We start from the raw sequence: 13,134 nt of genomic DNA, 5'->3' as shown, positions 1-13,134 counted from the left end.
ATATTTTTTTGAGCTACGAGATGTGAGCTATGCTTTTATTAGTGGACCCCAGTTTTCCCATGCTATGCAGCCACACTCTCTCTTCCACTTTATCATTTTCCTCTTTCACACACACTTCTCCACTCATCATCCCCACCTCTCTCACCACTCCTCTCTGCACCCTACTCACCTTCTCCTCAACCTTGAAGAATAAGAGAAACCATGGTGAACTCATACCTCCCACACACAATTCCATTCCAAAATTGACCACCTAGTCTCATTTTTCCTCCTCCAATTTACCCATATCTATCAAAAAAACCACAAAATTCAGCCTCTTCTCTTAAAAGACAGCATCATGGTGGTTGATTACTCAGCTTCAATTACCTTGTCTCTCAAGGAAGGTCAAGAGTGGAGAAAAAATGTACCGTCAAAGCTAGTGGACCGTCAACAAGCGTCAAAATTGGCTCTACTCAAGACACTTGGAGCATCAACCTTGTAAGAAATCCACCTTTTCTTACTTCGTAAGAGTTTTTCTTCCTTATTTGTATCCTACATGGATACTCCCATTGTAAATATCCAATTCCATTTGTAAATTAATACTAACTCTACTAACACTAACCCACTATGAAAAGTCCTATCACCTCCATTTCTCTCCTCTCTCTTTCCCCACCAACTTCGTGATAATTCCAAGCAAAAGAAATTAGATAAATTGTTGAAAATCTAACCCAACCATGGTTAGAGGAGTAACCCTATCCTTCAAAATTGCTATAAAAGGAGGGTGTAGCTAGCACAAAAGGGGGAGCCATAAGCAAGAGCACTATGCTATAGCTTGAGAAGCCAAGCTCAACCTCTCTAGAAGGAGCTCTTGAGTGGAAGCTCATTGTCTTATGCATGTGCATGTGTTGTAATAGGGGATTAGCAAGGGAACTCTATGCCATTGTAAGAGAGAGAGTGATCATTCAATTGAGAGTAGGAAATCTATCATTTCTCCTACTAGTGTAAGCCCAACATTTGCTGAATCAAGGAGGGTGGATTTGGACTAAGCTTGGATACTTTGTCTCCCTTCCAACGTGAAGTAATGGTCAACAATGATGCGTAAGTATCTTGGTGTTTTTTTTGTTAAGTTCTTGATAGCTTGTCTCTGGTGTTGTCATCAATCTAGCCATAAATCCCACATACTGTAAGAGGGCGACAGGGTGGAGAGGACTCCCATGGCCTTAAGACAGTGATTGGGGTGGCTTTTCTTATGATGTGCTGTGGTGAAATTTACGCAAGCTATGTTGAACAAATACTAATCTCACTTTGATTTGTCATGACAGATTTGTAAGAAGGTATTAATGCAACAAGCACCCCCTCCCCCTTTCTCTCTCTTTCTTAAATATATAGTTGTGTTTGCTTGATCATTGCCGATACGTTTCAAAGCAGCCCGAGCACTATCTCTCTCCCTCTCTCTCTCTCTCTCTCTCTCTCTCTCTCTCTCTCTCTCTCTCTCTCTCTCTCTCTCTCTCTCTCTCTCTCTCTCTCTCTCTCTCGTGTTTTAGTGTGTGAGAGTGTTCCATTGGTGTTAGGGTTAGTGTAAATTCCTTGCTTGTTTGTGGGTTGCTCTAACATTTCTCCTCTTTTGCGTCCTAGTTCGCTCTTAAACTAAGTGGTGCCCCTTGTGTAGTTGGGATTCGGCTGTGGGTTTGTTGTTTTGGTTTGTGTTGTGTTGTGCCCCAGCCCCATTGAGCAGCACGGGAGCCTTGAAGGGTGTCTAGAGGTTGCTCTTCTTGTTGCCCGCCCCGGACCGCCTCAATATCCACTAGCCATGCACTATAAATGGGTTGTGGATCTAGTCACAATGCCTTTAGGACTCTGGCAGATGAGATACTTGGTTCTTGCACGAGAAGACCTAACTAGTCAGGTTGAAGGAAGAGCATTAAGAGAAAAAACCACAGAAGCTGTGTGCAAATTCCTTCTTGATGAGATGATTTGGCGTTATGGTTGTGTGGGAAAAATCACTGTAGATAGAGGTGAACTGGATGCCGAAGAAGCAAGGGAGTTCTTTTCTAGATTAGGAATCAAGCTTTCTCTTACTACAGCTTACAACCCTGAAGGAAATGGAAAGAGTGAAAGAGGGCATCCTCCTATTATCAAAGCTTTAGCCAAGGCTTGTGAAGGAAGAGTTGGTGAGTGGACAAAATTGTTACCATATGCTTTATGGGCTGATCGTACAACACATAGCTCAATAACTGGCTACATGCCTGCGGAGCTAATGTATGGTCAAAAGCCAGTGATGCCGATTGAAGATACAATTCCCACATGGAATGTACTACCTTGGCAAGAGAGGCTTAGTAGGGAAGATCTCCTTGCACTGCGTATAAGGAAACTAGAGAGAAGACCTGGAGACATTGAAGCTACAAAAGAATGACTCAAAAATGCAAGGTTGAAAAACATGGACTACTTTGATAAGCGACATTGACTCAGGAGCAAAGCAATTGACAAAGGTGACTGGGTTTTTAGTGTATGATAGTAGCCTTGATAACTAGCACACAGTCATGCGTAAGTTGTCAAAAAGATGGTTTGGACCGTATGTTGTAAAGCATGTGCGTGAAAATGCTACTTACAGCTTGTCTGCACTAGATGGTACAGAAGTAAAGATTCCCATTGCAGGAAAAAGGATTAAAATGTTTAAGAGAAGAGGAGACAATGATCTAGAAGATGTTGATGAGGAGGAAGAGCAAAACACAGGTGAAGATCAAAGTGAACATGAAGCTCTGGAATCGTCCAGTGAAGAAGAAAGCAAGGAAGATTTACAAGAGGTCTGATCTTACAAAGAGACAATGTGGCACATACCGGAGGATTTGTAGGTTTAGAGGGGGTGGATGTCGTGCTATGGAACGTATATAGTGGGAACGGGCATTAAACGATTTATCTTGTGACTTTTTGACGCATAAGTATACTTCATATAATACTCATATGCATAAATAGAATCTTTCTATCATACCTTAGTATTACCTTTGAAGTAATATAAATGTACATTACTATTAGAAAGTACTGCAAGAGAAGTATCAATGATTGTGCCTCTTTTTGTCTGGGGAAAAAGCATTTGTATATTTCTTCTAATATCTCAAATATACCCTACCATATATAAATTATTTTCTCCTTTTCACATTTATTTAATAATATAAACCTTCAATAATGCATACCTTCTTGGATACATACAAGAGGGCCTTAAGGGCCTACTAGAAGACTTTATGAAAAGGAAGATCCAAAGCTTCTTGGACCATCCCAATTTGATAATCCCGACCTAAGGGCGTGGAGAAAAGGCAAAAACCAAGTCAAGCTCTTTTAATAGGCCAATTTTTCTTTTTGAAGCATGTCAATCTGAGTTACAGGTCAAAAGTTACGGGGAAACTAGTGAAAAACCCTCTCACAACTACACTGCAAGAAGAGATGGTAAATAGGTGAATCAAGTGAAAAGAGGTAATCTTGGTCTTTTTCCATAAAATAAGATATTTGGAGGATAAAATACACAAGCATGTGAATGTGACACCTCAAAGATGCCTTGAAGGACAACATGCACAAGTTGGGACCCTCTGCTGGAGCCACACAGAAGATGCCTAGGTGGGGCCCACATACATCATGCACCCACATGGAGCCTCAACGACCAAAAGTGCTCAATTTCATGATATTTTGAGTCCTAATACTGCCCATTTTAAGAAATATCCAAAGAACATTTGATTTGGGCTAACTCTTTAGCCTAATCAAGTGATTATGTAAAACATGGCTCCCTCACCTATAAAAAGGGAAACCTTCTCTTCATTGAGGCAAGTTATGAGTGAGTGAGAATAGCTCAATTCCATTGTGACACACTCCTCTTAGTGCCACACTTTCTCTTGAAGAAAGGATGAAGTCTTGCCTCATCTTCTCTCTCCATTAAGGTGGTGGCGATTGCTCTCATGTAAGATATATGTTGCTAGTTTTACTTTCATTTTCATATCTAGTCCAATACTTGTCTCTAAATCTATCTCTATCTCTCATACCACCACCACACTTAGATCTATCTCTAATTCTATCTTTACTCCTCCTTTGATCTCTCTTGTTGTGTCCTAATTGTTTCATTGGAAGGTATTCAAGCAGCAACCTTGTCAATGTAATGGGTACAACCTTCTTGCGGGAAACAATTATGTGCACAAGGTTAGTAACCATATATTCATCTTACACAAGTATCTCTCTCTCTTAAGGTTCTCATTCTCTTCCACAAACTCTAGAATCTCCTTGCTACAGGTACTTCTCTCCCCACAGTATCCTTATTGCCTAAGGGCAACAATAGGGCTTGGGAGAGAAACTCTCTTCTTCTTCTCCTTTCACTTATTTCACACCTTTATCTTTGAACATAATAAGTATATCATTGATGAATAAACATAATCCACATAGAGGTAATTTCTTTCAAGTCCATTCAGTGCAATCTATTAGGGTAAACATTTGGATTAGTCAAAAGATTCACTTTCAGCAAGGCATAGTGTTTCTATTTGTTCCTGAAAGGCTCAACGAAATACTTCTCTCACCAGATCCCATCGTACTACCTATTATTGACTATGACTTCTCTTTTGATGTGAATGTGGTCATTTTATTATGAATCAAGAGGATTTGTACTCACAACTAATCCTAATCGCTAGACAAAACATATACATTATGGTAAGCACAAAGCTACAGTTCCAAAGAGCAATCCGTAGCTTATTTGGACAACAAAGATTAAATATCATTAACTCATCCATTAACCCTTTTATCCTACCCATGATACGATATGATCGTAATCTCGATGTTTTCATTTTTGTTTTGTTCTGACTATCTTTCAAGAGTTCTCTCCATCACGTGTGTGTTTGTAAGCAAAAGTGAGCGGCTTCTTTGGCTACATTTCTTCTTTAGATTTAGAAGCTATGTTATCTACATCTTAGCTCCTTCTCATAACCCTTGAGCTTCCTCACAAACTCTCACAGTAAGAGGACCGGTGCCTTCCTGGCAAGACCGCCAACTTCTTGACAACGGCAAGTCGAGTCGCATAATTAACAAGATTCAAAGACAAGGTAGTAATATTTGTTGCACTTTTCTTGTTTAAATAGTTCTTAGTATGAAGTGGTCAATTGTTATACTGGAGCACGGCTCACTTGGTCTCCAAGCTGTTGTTCTAATCATTGAGCAAGGCTCATTAAGTGCATACAAAACTGTTGTGTTAAATACATCACTCCAGAGTTAACCCTTGCAACTTCTTATCATGCATGGAATGTACATATCTACAAGGGAAATGTCCCAAGCAAGGCTTTCATTTTTGTACTGCTTGAATCTCGAATAGGCTAGGAAACTATCCATTGGAGACATTTCTATAACTATATGGTATGACCATTTCTGTGAGGTCCCCACCCCGTTGTATCAAACAACGGATCTGATGGTAAACCTGGTGGCCACTAGATCTATAGCGGAAGCAAACAAAATGGTTCAGGGTTCAACTAGCGGACGATCTCTCATCACAAAGTGAGTCGAGTTCGAGCCTACTAGCAACGAGATCTAGCTCCACCTCGCAGGGGAAGCGTACTTAACTATCTAGCGATCCTAAGACCCACCTTCCAAGAGGAGAGAAACCCCGAGTGCCTTTTTCTCCATGTTTCAGAGGCACGTACTCTCGAGAATTCCCCGCTCTAGGGGCAATGAGCATTACTAATATCGAGTAAGCACTATGGGGACAGAGAGTTCCCGACCAATCGGGACCACCCATCTCGTAGGCATTGGCAACCCGAGCCAAGCCCCCACTTTCCACCCCCACACTCACACTTCATCATGTGACCTAATTACTACCACAAAGGTTGTTCAACATAAATATTCCTTGTTTAATTCCGAATCGCATGGTTCGTTAAAACAGCCCTTCAACCAGTATTGCAAACAACACCAAGACAGAATTCTAGTAAAAATTATACTCAAACTTATTCATAAAAATTCCAATGTTCTAGAGGTACAACATCCCCCCTCCAGCGAGAGTTCACTCCTCCCATTTTCGCCTAGCTGCCCATACAACTAGGTATGTCCACCGCATAGAAAGCACGTCATGGACACTCCCACCGCATAGAAAGCAAGTCGTGGGTTCCCACCGCTTAACCAGCAGTCGTGGATTCAAGAGCCCTTAACCAGGAACTCTACCCCCTGTGATCAGGAGGGGGTTCATGACTAATTCAACATTGGAAATAGAATGAACACGTCGAGCTAAATTTTCCCTAGCAGACATTCTTTCCTATTGCAAACAGTATATCCATCAACATTATCTTCCTACTTTAGAACTTAACGTACAATGATTTCAATGCCGAGGTTTCCGTCGGATTTCTCCAACATGTTCGGGGATATGAACATTCCTGACTAGCGTATGCAATGTTAATTTAAACAACTTGAAATAAAAATATGATCTACCTCTTCCATTTCTTCATCGAAGGCTCGTGAGATGGCCGGTATTTGTTCCTCCATGGGAGCCTTTCCTTTTCCGTTGACATTGCTTGTTCCCGCTTCGCGGTCGTGGGCTCCACCGAAGCGAGTTCTCTTAACCGGGGCCATTTTTCTCACTACTTAAATGATAGAATTAAAAAAAAAAAAGAGCTAAGGTCCGAGAGTAACATGACAAACCAATCGGCAGATTAGATTTATTAAAGACTCCTTATGCACGGGTTATATTTTTCTCTTTATGCCCTAGCAATTTTTAAGGGTAATTCTGTATCCACCCTATGGGAAACGACTCTAAGGTTAATTACTTGGCTTAGATGATTAAGAAATTCAGAGTTTTTCTAATTGATTCACGAAAGATAGGAAGTAAGCAAGCTCATTCATTTTCCTAGAGCAATATGAAGGTGCAAAGTGACCGCAGCATGTGTGATGGAAAAACCTTCTTCTTATTGGACTAATGACGGATTAATTTTCAGCCTTAATCACATCTAAATGTGAGAGAAGATTAAGTATAATTTAATTACAACTCTATTGAGTAGTGAAAGATTGAATTCTGACAAATCTACACTATTACTAGCTGACAATTTATTGACTATACCGCCTAGAGAGAGAATCTTTCCTAATCATGCATCAATCCTTGGTTAAGGATGATGAATGGCTAAATAAACTAACTAAATGAATGATAATTATGTAATGAAGTGTAGCTATGAAAACTTAGAGAGCAGCTATAGAGAATTATAGCCAGAAGTAGGTATAGTAGACAAGAATTATGAGTGGGTAATGATGAGATTAAGAAGAGCAGTAATTAAACCATAATTACCGTGATTAGGGGCTGAGAATCCTCTTAAATTTCTGATGCAATGAATCCTCGAGATGGGAATTTCGGCAGCACCTCCCTCTTTGCTTCTCCTTCAAAAGCTGTGTGTGTGTCGGTAGCACCTTCCCAGAGTGTAGGTGTGTGAGTATGCAATGTGTGTGTGTGAGCATATATGTCTGTGTGTGTGTGTGTGTGTGCAGGTCTTTAAATAGGCTCCTATAGGATGAAAATCGACCAGCCCTGCTATTAGCATCTGGAGGAGCACTCAGTTCACTGCATTGGCAAGTCTAGTTGCCTACTCACCAAGTGTCAGGTTGGCTAGTTTAACTGACTCTAAGACTTAGTTACTGGCTTGGAAACTCTCCCAGGACTCCCACAAAGCAAGAGGGTGCCCCCTAGCTGCTAAAGATGATCTGGAGTGGCCTGGGACCTGTTCCCACACAGTCCCGGGCCCCCGGTACCTCCCCGGACAATTTTTAGGAAATTTGGTTCTAGGCTAAAACGGGTCATACGAATCAGATTTTGATGCCGTAAATTGCCATACGAAGCTCTAACTAAGACGTACTGGCCCGAGTACCTGCCATATTTAGCAGCCCCCCCGGGGTCCGAAAATGCATTTTTTTCAAATTCGGGATACTGGTGCAGATTTTTGAGACGGTCGAGACTGGACGGGTCGGGTGACCAAAAACTTACTATATTTGGAAAACTTTCACAAAAATTATTTTAATTCACATTTTGAAGCTTTATAACATTTTAAACATCATGGCACTGACAGAATTCGGAAAACTGCTAAAAATAGTAACTTTTTTTTCCATTATGATCATTTCATGGTACAAGGGTGCTCTTTTTGGTTGGGGTCAGAGACCTTACAATTTCTTGGCTATGCCTAGGACAAGTTCTAGCTACAGTAAGGCAAGTGTAGGCAAGGCATGTAGTTTGTCATGCAAATTTCTTTCTCGCTTATTTTCCATTGGCAAAGTAGGCAAAGTGCTCGGCATGGCCGACCATTTGTCACATACTGCAAAACTACAAAACAGTCAGGAGTATCTTCGCGTGAGTTTTTAAGACATGATATCGTTTCACAACAAGGATTTGGTCCATGCCAGCCAAAGTTTAGGGCATGGTAGTGTTGGAGAGTCTCATGGAGATCGGCATAGCCTGTTGCTAATCTTGATGAAGGAGGTAGCGAGTGCTCAACAGAACCAACCATTAACGACCATTTCAAGAACCTATCAAGCAAATTGTTAGGGCTTGTTTTCACTGGAGCAAGCATTCGTCTCCGTCATCAGGCCAAGCAGGTACGAGGTACATATTTTTCAAGAATTTTTTTATGTTTTGTTTTGTCAATACATTGTACAATTCAACAAGGTCGATTATTTGTAACTGCTCGACAAAGTCAACTTTCTTTTACTATGACATTTGTCTATGAGCAAGAGGATCTGTAGATCTGAGGCATGGTAGCATCCAAAGTGGGTCTACTGAAAAGCATCATGCAAAGACAAGACTTCCATGTTTGGCATATGCTATGAGCATACAAACTTGGCACGGACTTGACAATATGCCAACAGGTTATTTTATGAGAAATAGACAGGTGTATATGATACAAGGGACGTATCTGTACATACGATATACCCCACTCATGTAACATATATGTCTACGCATCATTTTTAAGCGAGTTTTCTTCCACGGAATATCAGGCCAACTGGTTACAACAACGACCAGGTTAGCCAAGTTTAAGTTTTTCTTGTTTTTGCCTATTTGTACTTTACTTGGCAATTACTGTCATTGGGCAAAGCAAAGTTCTTTGGCAATTTTCAAGGGAGCAAGGCTTCGGGGAACTGGCAAAATAGGGAAAATCACTTCACAAAATCCCTCCCAGTCTAAACTGTGCAAGGCACTTATGGTTTTGGTTCTCACAGGTGACGCCATCACTCTCAGCAAGGCCTTACAATTCTGCATGCAAGGCATGCTAGTGAGGTGAATTCAATTCTACCGCTTCATGCATTACCCTTTCGCTATCACACTCGCAACTCTATCAAGGATAGACTAAGCATGAATTTTTTAATATGATTTCTGGTTGCTATCAACACACAACAACACTATCAAGAACCTAAATCTAGGACTTATTTTACGGCCAAAGTGCCAATACTCAGTCGTCCTCATAGAATCACGACCCCTTCATGGTAGGTGGGTCACAGTGAGTTTTCTATTCTTCAGTTACCTCTCTTGATGAGAGAAGTTATCCCGGAAAACTGTGGAATGCTTAGACGATAAGGTGCAATTTAGGCATAAGATGCATAAGAGCACACAGCTTGGGTACACACTCTAACAACTTAAGGAAAGTTCCTCAGCCCAACATGCTCTTATTCTCTCTCTCTCTCTCTCTCTTTAAGGGAATAATGAAAATCTTCTAAGAAGCTTTTGATACATGTTTTTCTCGTGAGTTAGCATGAGCCAAGGTGCTATACCTCTCAACTACCCCGTGGTAAGCTGCTACTTAACTACTATCGGTTCGTCCATTGAACACTAATTTGCATAATGGCTATGAGCCACACTGGCTAAGAGCCATTGTCAGATTTTGGGTAAGACCCAATTGTTGACATTCCTTGGGGGCTTGTGCTTAAGATCGAACAGCTATCTGCCTAGTAGAGTGCACGTCGAACACATCGACGTTAATGGACATGCAAGAGTCTTGTCATTACGGATGTCTAGGGTGTCATTTTTTCACTACATGCTTTAGTGCGACACTCAAGTTGAGTTTTAATCTTCGACTCACATCAGTTGATCTATACCACGGCATCTAGAGGCAACAAGCAGTGGAGACAGCATGGCTGTTGATACGAACTAGGCATCTCACTTGTGTGGATTTCTGCTCTCTCTATAGCACTACGAGTGTCTATGGACGCATTGTTTTGAGGTAAGATCCCGCGGGTCGGTCTTACTAAATCACCCATATACTTTCAAGGAAATAATTCCACAATCTATCACGTGGTAGCGGAAAAATTCAAATTTTCAAGTTGATTTTCATCATTTTGTACACGGTTAACTATGTTGGTTATCGTTACCTGTTGGTTGAGGAGTTCCTACAAAGGGTCTGGCGAAGAGGTTTGACTATGTCGAGTCTACCCAACAGGTTTTGATTGCCAAGACAACACCCACGCTTTCCAGTGTAAGGTTGCCTGGTTTTTCCACCGGTGTGAGACGTGCTCCTATGCATTTGACCACGGGTAACTGAACTTTTAGTTCAATCCCCAGGGTCATGCCAAAGGCATGTCGGAACAAGTATTTTGGGCCGTACTATCCAATGTACATTATGCTATTATGAATCCACTTGTCAGATTTGATTTGGCACATGTTGTCACATGGGATACAACATGGTCTAGGGAATGAAGGAGTTCTGTTTAGCCAATGTGGAGCAAGACTAATGAGGGTCCCTCTCACTCCCGTCATAGAGTGTTTGCATTTACCTCCACACACAAGTACATATTGTACTTGTCAGACGTTCTTTTTTCAGACATCCTTAGTTGATACATATTCCACATGTGGAGAATATGAGTCTCTGGGACTAACACTGGCGCCACTAATTCAAGTATGTGTCACGACAAGGTTCCTAGGTGCTGATCAAATCTATTTTCTAGACCATTTTCAGCACGACGTATCAGGAGCAATTTCATGGCCAAGAAAATTTCGGATACTTAGAATGACTTTTTCAGGTACAAGTACTGCTAAACAACATATAGCAAGTCATCGCTCGGTTGGGTCGTTGTAAATCTTTCAAGTTAACCACGATGGTTATTCATCCAACTGTTGATTCCTCAGCACTGTGGTACGATATTGTGATCCCCGTTTACCAGCCATATAGAAAGACTGGTTGTAAACTGTGGGAGAAACACACCTCAGTACTGTCACTTATCCAAGGAGATATGCATATTAGAAAGTGTAATCTTGTGCTAAAGGATATGCAAGTGCGTACATTAGCACCATGCTGTCGAGAAATTTGCGGTCTTGTCAGGAAAGCACCGGGCTTATGGCTGTGAGAGTTTGTGAGAGAACTCAAAAAAAAACTATATGAAGGAGTTAAACCATAGATTCCATGAAGACTAGGGTTTGGAAATAAGTGCAATCAAAGAAGACCCACTCTTTCTCTCTTGCAGTCACACACACAAAGAAAGAACACAAAAGATAATATCAAAACAACACAAAGATGAAAACATCAAGGCTATGGTCATATCGTATCATGGGTAATATGAAAGGGTTAATAGATGAGGTAATGGCATTCAATCTTGGCTGACCAAATAGGCTACGAATTGTTCTTTGAAATTGTAGTTTTGTGCTTACCATAATATATATATTTTGTCTAGTGATTGGGATTAATTGTGTGTACAAATCCTCTTAGTTCATAGCAAGATAACTACACTTACATCAAAAGAAAAGTTATAGTTTATAAGAGGTAGTATGATGGGATCCGGTGAAAGAAGTATTTCATTGAGCCTTTCTGGGCCAAAGAGAAACACTATACGTTGTTGAAAGTGTATTTACGGCTAATCCATACGTTAATTCTAATAGACCGCACAAAGTGGAAGCGATAGAAATTCTATCATGTGGATTATTCATCTATGATAGTATGTGAGAAATGTAGATATGAGAGAAGTGAAGATCGAGATGAGAAGTTTCCCTCCCAAGCCCTATTCTTGCCCGTAGGCAATAAGGATATTGCGGGGAGAGATGTACCTGTAGCAAGGAGAACCTAGAATTTGTAGAGAGAATGAATTTCTAAGAGTGAGAGAGATACCTTTGGTTAAGGCAATGAGATTAGGTATGTATATATGTTGGATTAGAGTTGAAAAAGAAAACATCAAGAAATCAAGAAAGCATCGATGTAGAACACATCTTACTTGACAAACCCTTCGGCACCATTATGATGGAGAGAGAAGAAGAGGGGAGAATTCAAATTTGATTGATACGCCAAGTCCAAGACCTTCTTTGATTAGAGTTGATCTTTCAAGGATTGTGTGCAAGAATGGCTAGTCTTTCTCTAGGAGAAAGTGTAGGCTTAGGCTTATGTTAATGGCTAAGTACAATTTGGCATTACTACTCACTCCCTCATGAATTCCTCTCATCAATGGCTTGAATTCTTACGTCCATTTTCAAGGAATAAGAGGTCCCCTTTTATAGGTTAAGGGAACCCCCAAGGATTTACACAAGAAGAGAGGAGCTAGTGTGAACAGAACATGGAAAAGTTGGAAATGAGTTGTCTCTGCATGATGTGGGGAGACTGGGGTCCAGTATTTTCATCATATCTCCTCAACCGTGGCTCCAAATAAAAAAGTAAAAATATGGGTAGCAAAATTCTGCTCATTAGCTACGACTTTCATTTTAAATTTATTTTCCAATTCGAATTGGAACCTTGTGTAAAAAAATCATCAAAATAGGGTCCATTTCTGGCAGTAAAAGTCTTCCTGTGGTCCCCTTAGCCTAGACTTTCATTTGATTCCAAAGGACACCTCATGCCATATGAAAGCATGACATTGCTCCTTGACAAAGTTTTGTAATCATGCTTGCAATAATGCATTAAAAATAAGTGTATCTTTGAAATCATGCCACCTAGATTTGATTCCCTCCTAGTAGCTATTTAAAAAGAAATATAAGAAAAATATGAAAAATACATAGAATATACATATATTGGAAGCTACCCTAGATACAGAATTTAGCTAGGGTGTGAGATAATAATGAGATAGTAGAAAGAAAAATCCAATGTTTTTTGCCCCAAGTTAAAGAGGCGGAGCTATTGACACTTTTCCCATAGTACTTTTTGAAGGTAAAGTAAGAATACGTTACCCTTGAGAAAGATAATAGGATGAGATAGAAAGCAT

This window comes from Adiantum capillus-veneris, chromosome 5 (assembly GCF_014529385.1).
Source record: "Adiantum capillus-veneris isolate H3 chromosome 5, ASM1452938v2, whole genome shotgun sequence".
NCBI classification, from domain to species: Eukaryota; Viridiplantae; Streptophyta; class Polypodiopsida; order Polypodiales; family Pteridaceae; genus Adiantum; species Adiantum capillus-veneris.
The sequence above is the reverse complement of the archived record's forward strand: the minus strand, read 5'-3'. Positions refer to the sequence as shown.